Raw genomic sequence first — 9,132 nt, 5'->3', positions numbered from 1 at the left:
TCTATACCCTGGGAAAATTCCCGGATTCCAATGACAATCTGAAGAGCCAAAACAAAGGCGCAGTCAACTCTTTAGCCAGACTCTTCATAAATATCGGTGGAATACCGTCACCTGGTCCTGCCTTTAGATGCATCTAAGTTTTTTAAGCGTTTAGAATATCGTTCACCATGATCTGTTTAACACCGATATCCCTAGCGAATTCTGGGATAGGCGCAAAAAAATCTAGGTCGCAATCTTGTTCCGAAAAGGTGGTGTATATTTCTTGGAAGAAATCTCCAAAAAGATTACAGATATCTTCCGAGCAATTACCGACACGTTCGTCTAAATACATGGTTGACGGAAAATTGTCTGATTTTAATTTTGATTTTACGTAATTGAAGAAGTTCTTTGGACATGACTTTATTTCGTTTTCTGTTTTCGTGTTGTGTTCTTCAAATGCTACATCAATTGCTAATTTTAATTGATCGCAGATGTCTAATTTTTTTTCCAAATTTTCATTCGTCTTGTCTAGCTTGTAAGTTTTATGTAATTTTTGTTTGCGATTCTTTAAATTTTTTATTTGCCTATTGTACCAAATTGGATATTTTGAATTTCCGCTCCGTCGTTTTCTTCTTTTTGGAACCTCGTCAATAATAATATAAAAAATAATGTTATAAAAGATATCAACGAAAGATTCAATATTACCTTCATTCTCTAAAATTTGCTTCCAGTTAAATCTACTTAGCTTATGTCTTATGTTGTCATAGTTTGCTTTATAGTATTCAAGGACTTCTTCAAAGTCACAGTCGCTGGGTTTTTTATATTCATGAACGAACACATAGTATTCGATTGCCGTGTGGAATGCTTCGTTTTTCCATAAGGGATTCAATGATTTAGTCACACAGAAATCTTCTTGAATATTGGTTAGTAGGAGATCAATGTAACAGTTCTGTTGATTTTTAATGTGATTGATTTGGTTAAGTCATAGGCTAGCAGTTCTGTCAAATATAAACATAAGTGTTTCATTTTCCCCAGCGACTGGAAGTAGTATTGTTCGTTCTCTGAATCCGGAATAAAGTCTCCGTTAAAGTCTCCGTAAATATGTACTTTGACTTCAGGTGGAAGTCCCGATAAAATTTCTTCTGCAGTTTTTAAAAAGCTTTCATAAGATGTTGTTTGCGCATGTTCCGGTGGGAAATACACAGAGGAGAAAACATGGGTTTCTCCTGCAATGTTAGATTTCACCCAAACATGCTCAAAGTTCTTATATTTTTTGGTAGTTATTATTTCTGAATCAAAATTGCTAGAGATTGCGATTAGAACTCCACCGCCAGTCTTTTTTTTAGATTAGAAATCGCGATCGTCCCTGAATACATCAAAGCTGCTTCCAAAAAGTTCTTCACTATTCACGCTTTCATCCCAGCTGGTTTCAGTTGCCAAAATAACCGAGAAGGACGAGCTTAAGATGTTATTATGAATTTCCTTCATTTTAGCTGGGCTTTTCATGCGATTGAAATTTTGACAGTAAATCAAAACTTCAGTCGCATTCTGTTTTGATGAAGAACTTGTTGGAAGCACGTTGGTTGTTAAAATATTTACCCCGTTGGTCGATAAGATATTGCTACTTTCTTCAGCCGAAAAAGGCGTCCTTACTTGCGAAAAATCCCCGGGGGAAGAAGAGTGATACCTCGTTGTGCTCTCCCGTAGTTGTTGCAGGCGATGTGTCCGCTCGTTGGACAGGTATTGTCGGTATGACTGTAGATCAGCTGCAGCTTCTGCTGGCCCAATTCCGTATTCCTGATGTACTTGGATGAATATTTGATACAGATGTTCTGGTGCCGTCGGCAGTCCTTCAAATGCAAGGAGCATCCTGATGCTCGTTGGAATCATTCCCTCGACGCATACATTAGCAGACTGGTCCTTCATGTATGCTAAAACCAACCGGACAACCTTCAAAATCCTCGGGTCACGTAGTCTGGCTTTAAGGAAACGGCCGTCTCCTTCGGTGGATTGCTGAGTCAGACGGACGATGGGTGGTCTCATCGGATCTAACTCAAATTGGCTGTCAGGATTCGGTAGTTGTGTTTCCTGTTGTTGTTGTTGCTGATGTATTTGGTGTTGTTGATGATTTTGTTCTTGTTGTTGTCGTAGATGCTGTTGTTGTTGTTGCTGGTGCTGTTGCTGAAGGCTTTGCAGATTTCCGATATTTGGTTCACTCTGTTGGTTGTGGATTGGTGGAGGTGTGGGTTTTGTTTTTTGGCCGGGTTTATCGTTTCACCTTTTTATAAATTGATGAACGATTTTGCAGCAGGAGCAGAAAGAGTTGCAATTGGGTGGTCTGTAGATGCTGGGGATCCGGAAAAATTGATGCTTTGCCATTACGAGCAGCTGCTTGTCTGTAGATTTGTTGTTATTGTTGTTGTTTTTGCTGGTGTAGGAAGTTGTAACGTTGTTTTCGGCAGACTCAAGTAACCGGTGATGAATAGCTTTTTCGAATAGCTTGGATAACCCTGAGAGAAGGCTGATGGGACGATAACTTCTGGGGGAGGAAGGATCCTTCCCAGGCTTCCGGATGGGGATGACTTTCGCTGACTTCCAGGACGATGGGAAGTAGCCTAGCCGGAGACACTGATTAAAGATCAGCGAGAGGTGCTCAAAGAATGGAGCACTCATGTGTTTGAGCTCGAGATTCAGGATGCTATCGAAGCCTGGGGCCTTCATGTTCTTCGATGATTTGATATAGGCCGAAGTGACGACCTATTTCAGCGACCTTCTCTGCAGGAGTTATCAAGCGATCCTTAGAGCCATTATTGTCTAGTGGGATCAAAAGTGGAATGGGCCGAGGCTTGGATTTTAGTGTTTTGATCATTTTCCAGAACGGCTTGGCATAATCTGGGAGAGTGCGGATCTTATTTGAGAAATCGTTATTTTTGAGGTCCACCATTCTGGCCTGGATAATTTTTGTGATTCGATTGCAGCGTGCCTTAAGTTCAGGCAGTCCAGTACGCTGGAACTGCCTGCGAGTGACATTCCGCAATCGAATCAAATCTTTGGTGAGTGTATCGATGTTTAAGGAGTTGCTTACCTGCCGAGCCGTCGGTACGTGTTGCTCCCGGGCCGCCGTGATCGCCTCCTCGATAGCGCAAAGCTGGCGGTCGATACTTTCCGGCGTCTCCGGACACACCTCGTAATCGAAAATGGCTCAAGTTTCATTCAAGTCTTGGTCGACATCGCTATTGGTTAACATTTGAGAACTGCTGAAACGTGCACTTCTAGTTCTGCCCAGGGTTCTTATATCAGGGTTCACTCACTTCGACAGTAGATGGGAGAGACTAGCACGGGGGTGAAAAATTCATTTTCAGTGCAAAACATAAACATAAACAAAACAAAAATCCAAGATGGCTGAATCAAGAAATTGGCATTCTGATACACCTGTTTGTATTCACCTTGATACTGCCGTAATCTGAAAAAGTGAAGTTTTAACCATTTTCCAAAAATGGTGTTAACGAGTAGTATTCATCGAACTCTTTAACAGAAAAATGAAAAACATGCATGTTGTAAAATGGCGCATCCGTCAGTTTTTCAGATTACGGCAGTAGAATAGGCAAACAAAAAAAATAGTTACAAGATAAAGATTATCGCTGTCATCGCTGTCCGGAACATCTTTTGCTGGCGAGAATAGGGTGCTAAATGTCAATGAAGGAAAAATCCATACGATTTGACAGTTCCGTACTCAACGTTTTTCGGACAGCAGAACAAAGGAAACCGAAGCGACAATCTTTATCTTATAACTAAAATATCTTTTAGGTAAACGCGTAAACCCCAATCAATATTCACTTGGATCGAAGTGTAATTTGTACTTGAATTTGAACCAGCTCTGATCAATCACGGAGTAGCAACCATTGATATGTACAGTCAGTCTAAGCAGTGTCTAAGCTAAGCGAATGAGATGGGTGAGATTCTTTTTAGTAAGCACACTAATTTTCAGTTTTTTTTACAAAACAACAGTCTTCGGTGTGGCGCAATGTATAAAAGCGCCATCTGTATATCAGAACAAACTCAAATGGAATCAATAATTCTTGAGTTTGAAAAATATGATAATAATTAGTTACTAAGCAAATATGCTGTTTGTTGTTAGCTCATTATAAGTTTAATGCAGTTAAATAACTGAAACAGTAAATTAAACTCATTATAATCTTAAGAGAACGATGAACCAATGAAATCATTGCGATGCGACATCTAATTTTCAAACATAGCACACCAAGCAAGATAAACGTCATCGTGACAAGACTTGCATCATTCGACACACCCGACACATACACGCTCGACGTGCAGTATGACAGACACACAACACACAAACTGACAACGTTCAATTCGCACATACACACATACAACCTAGATGCTAATATCAAACCCATTAGCCATTAGCCAATCCCCGTCTTCGTGAAGTGTGATCCCTACATTAGAACCTCATCCGTGAGATCGACAGTGTGACCGTGTCTGGTGAATTCAGATTTTCGTGAACTTCGCTCCGATCGAAAAAGTGAAACCATCGTTCTTCAGCCGGACTGATTGGAATCGCGATTCCAGAGGTGAGTACCGATGTGATATCATTCTGCTGGTGCTGGTGGTTCGATACAATATGGACTCGATTGAATGCCAAGTGGGCGATGTTGCCACCATAGAAAGAACTTGAAGTGAAAGTTTTATGAGATTGAAATGTTATGCAATTGGATAAAATCGATTGTGATTGAGTTTTATTGAGGTATCCTATTCGTAAGCTATTATAGTGTGTAGATTTTCAACATGTTACTTATTTGAAAAGGAACTCCACTAAGGTGGTCAAAGTTCTCAGATTGCATAATTATGTTCGATCACATGTTGGTGTGTTTGTATCCTTTTTCATTATAGATATATCCACAGTAATAGAATGTGAATCTTTTAGCAATTTTATATTTTTGGCATCACATTTGAGGTAATGACATTGACTTAAAAAATTAAACAGTAACCTTGAACTATCAGACTGTTTTCGTCGGAACAAAATATAAATCAGCCATCGCAGCATTATTGAAAACTTATTCTGCAGCACCAGCACTGTTAAGACAGTGTACTATCAGCCTCGATAATGGCTTGCCTTGGGGATAATGGTCTAAATTGCTTGGTGGCACAAGTATAAAATTATTCATAGAAGTCAGTAATATTGCCTTTTCAATTTGAAAATCCTCCGATTCGATAATTCCTATCATTGATATTACATGAGAAATTTGTGTAACTATACAGCTGTTTAAATTTCCTATAGCAAATTTAGTGAAAAAAGCAAGAAAAACTTTTAAAAGTTTTTGGATTTGGCTGACAATTACTTATTGTACTTCCCTAGTTTGATCTAATTTGCGGAAAACTGTTTGCATTGACAATCAACACGTAAAATATCAATAACACTTTTAAAATTGATTTCACATAATAAAATTTGTTGCGCTCTGTTAAACACGAATGTAATAAGTACCACATTTTACCATCTACCCCAAAGTAAAACATTCCACATCAGTACTGCTTCTGTACTTTTGTTCGTATGGTGGTACTCCCGTTGGTGGTGGTGTTGTGGATGGATGGATATAGACACTGTCCGATAATTCCCCTACACAGCTTGTGCGAACTGGTGTGACTCTATGTTTGATCAACTGCTGGCTGATGGCGACGGGTCAAATTTATCATTTTAAATAGCCACCGATCCGGTTCACGCCGGATTGTACGAGCGCAACACGCGACCTAGTAGTGTGTGGGAAATTCACTTTTAAACTGGTTAAGTAACAACTCTATGAAATGCCCAAATCAGCTTTGTTTTGACTGTGGGTATTTTCGATCCCGACAGATAAAATTTATTAACAGGAAATCTTCATAATCCATATAAGCATAAGCAGAGGAACTGACACTCTTAGACCAAATGTGTAGGTATGCTTTTTTTGCATAACATTATATAAACGACATTGTGATGGATATTTTGTTCAATAAATACAGATACCTCTGTCATATGACAAGTTTAATACTATTCCATTTAATTTCACCACGTTGTAGTCTTCACGAGCATGAGCATGAGCATAATTGACTGCCCACGGTTGCTACTCCGATATTGTTTCCACCACGTTGTAATCTTTACGATCTTCGAAGTCGAGTCAAGTACGAAACACTGAAAACGCCCTTACAGTTGAGGTCAAAACACATATCTTTAAATATTACAACGTGGTCGTGATAAAGTCATGAAACAGAGAGTAAAGCACCTTTTTCTATCTCAGGAGACCAAATGAAAATATTGTGGGCTCTTTGATGAATTTAGTTTAGATGAAATTAGTGAGAATTTGGTATCATAGCTTTCATCCTTCGCATTTCTATAGAGAATGAGAGGAGCAGATATGTACACATCGCGTGACATCTCTCATTCTAAAATACTAAAAGCGCTTTCTTCAGCAATTCTTGGAGCAATTTCCACATGTATTCCCGAAAGAATTTTGGCAGGGAGAATTTTAGCATATTCCACAAGAGCAATAAACGCAGAAATTTCAGTAAAAATGTCCACAGTAATTCCATCTCGAATTCATAAAAGTAATTCCTCAAGCCTCTATAACCTGCATATGTTCCAATAGGTGTAAGGATTATTAAAAAGGCCAGAACATTTCTAAAAATCCCTTTTCATGCGCAAAAAAATTAGATCCAGTAGTGAGTGTGTTACTGACAAAAAATCCACACATCCTTGTTGTGAATTCACGCGCTAGTGGATCAAGCTACGCCAATAAAATCCATCTCTCAAGTGTGTCGGTCAGTGGTTGGATCACTATCGGTAGTCGCATCAAGAATATCCCTACTTTGGAGTGGATCGAATGACGGAATCGCCATCAGACCTTGGTCGGCAGTTTTTCGACTGGATAAGATGTAATACTCGGAAGTTGGCTTTCTCAGTCTGTAGTATATAATTTTAAATCACGTTCGCTCAGTGGTGGAGATGCTTGCTTTTTGTGAAACTTTGGAAAAGTGATTTTATGATTGGGTTTGTTTGCTAACAACTGCAACGTTGGGCAAGTTAAAACACATCGTCCTGATTCTTCTGACTGAGAAAACCAACTTCCGAGTAAAACTACTGGTCTTTAAATGAAATTCAACTTGTGAGAGAATTGGTAGAAGGTAGGAATAGCGATTGAAAAGTCATATCAAGAAAAAACAAACTCCGGACCTATTCGGGTTAAGATATATCAATTCGTTGAGTGGGTCTATCGGTAGTTTGGTGGCATTGGCTGACTTAGTTAAGCCAATAAATTTCAACTTTGAAGTAGATCAGTTGCCATCATCGTTCGATGCAGATTCTCGTATTCAGCATGTCTTCAGATAAGTGCATCATTTAAAGCGTTACCAGGTTATATATATTATATACCCAAAAAAAATCAAATTCAAAAGCTCATTGAATATCCAACGGCTTTGCTTGTTTTTTTCACCCTCATACAATAGTCTGGTTTGTAGGATCAAAAATGTCACTGAATCAAATGCGATCGTTATGGTCCGAATTTATCTCAAATTAAAACAAACTCCCTATCACAACTTCCGAGTACCTATTATTTGAAGACCGCTTAGATTTCTTAGTCACGAACAAGAATTATACGCGTTTCTTACAGTCTGTATCGAAGACTGTATCGAAAATAAGTTATCCACATTAGCCGGAGACGAGCCAGCCTCGGGCTGAAAGTCTCCCTAATAAAGACACAAAAAAAAGTTATCCACATTATTTTATTCGAATAAAATCGGATGAATTTAAAAAATGTATTATAATTTGTCTAGCAATATATGTTAATTCTGTTTGTTAAGTTTTATGAAACAATAAAATACTGAATAAATATTGCACTATTCCAACATTTATTCATGCATTTTTCTTCCTGGTCAGTGGTCACAAATGGGCATAAAATTGCCTCGTTTTATAACATGATCACTTTCTGGTCCAAATTCCGGTCACTTGATTTTGATTTTCCTCCTTTTCCAACATATTAGCGAACGTGTAGCATTCCCCAAGCTTGTTCATCATGAATTTTTATCTTTGGAGGTGGATAGCGAAATGCTTGGTCAAATTACCCGTCTCGATGCCCTTCTTACAGAGCCATGTGTTTAAAACTCGTATTTCAATATCAACATTATAACAATTTCTCCATTTTGGAAACATGTGCTGTGTATGCATTTGCGCAACCAAGATATTTAACACCCTTATTAGGTTTTAGTATGGAAGAAGCTGTCAATCAGTGAGCTAACTGTGAGAGAGTGAAATTTCTAAAATGCTTTCAAAATTGTTTTCATTAATCAAAATTAGGGTCTATAAGTACGAAAAAATTTGTCTCGCGCTACAAAGCTTCTCGCATTACTCTTATTTTTGAATAATGTCCCGCGAAAGGGACAAAAAAAATTAGCGGCAACCTTAACTTCAAAAACTACACCTCGGCATTTATCTTAAGTAAATAAAACTTAGCCTAGCGGTAAGACGCGCGGCTTCAAAGTAAGACCATGCTGAGGGCAATATGTAGTCAAGTAACTACTGTTCTGATGTTGATTTTGCATTATAGCACCCAAATGAGCACCCATTTCTATGGTAGGGGAAACTGGACACACATGATCCCCGGGGACACATGATCCCCCCATGTTTTCTCGAAAACTAATCACATTTTTATACCAGTGATATGTGCAAACGAATCCGTTAGATAGATTATTGAATCTGAGTAACATTTGATATTAGTTACTTTATGTATATGGATTTTACAGAGGTTTTATTATTTTAGCATTCTCAATCCTTTTTTTCTTCAAAGGAGAAAAGTTTAATAACTTTGAATATGTCCAACCAAAACGTACCAAATTTTTACTGGACAAAGATTTATTATAGTAGAATTGAATAATTTCATTCAAACAACTATTGCTTATTTTCCATTGAATAAAAAAACAAAACAAGATAAATACTCAACATGGACACACTTGATCCCCCACAGTTTGGACACACTTGATCCCGATATTGCATATATTAAGGCGTTTGTTGTATACCGTCGCATATCACGGCGTGTGTATGGGGGACCTTTATGACAAAAAAATGAGCATTGCCAAAACTTTCACTACGTGAAAATATAGCTCTTAAGC

At 38.3% G+C, this 9,132-nt stretch overlaps 1 protein-coding gene across 1 annotated transcript in view; it reads left to right on the top strand.

The window, feature by feature from the left end:
* Window positions 1–4,383: 4,383 nt before the first annotated feature.
* LOC134223794 (5-aminolevulinate synthase, erythroid-specific, mitochondrial) overlaps window positions 4,384–9,132 on the top strand; it is a 42,976-nt gene continuing 38,227 nt past the window's right edge. Inside the window, exon 1 of the mRNA XM_062702990.1 lies at window positions 4,384–4,571. The gene's annotated coding sequence lies outside the window, so the exon portion shown is untranslated. The remainder of the gene's footprint in view (window positions 4,572–9,132) is intronic.

Source organism: Armigeres subalbatus, chromosome 3 (assembly GCF_024139115.2).
Source record: "Armigeres subalbatus isolate Guangzhou_Male chromosome 3, GZ_Asu_2, whole genome shotgun sequence".
NCBI classification, from domain to species: domain Eukaryota; kingdom Metazoa; phylum Arthropoda; class Insecta; order Diptera; family Culicidae; genus Armigeres; species Armigeres subalbatus.
Note: the sequence above shows the minus strand (reverse complement) of the source record. Positions and strands in the feature narration are given on the sequence as shown.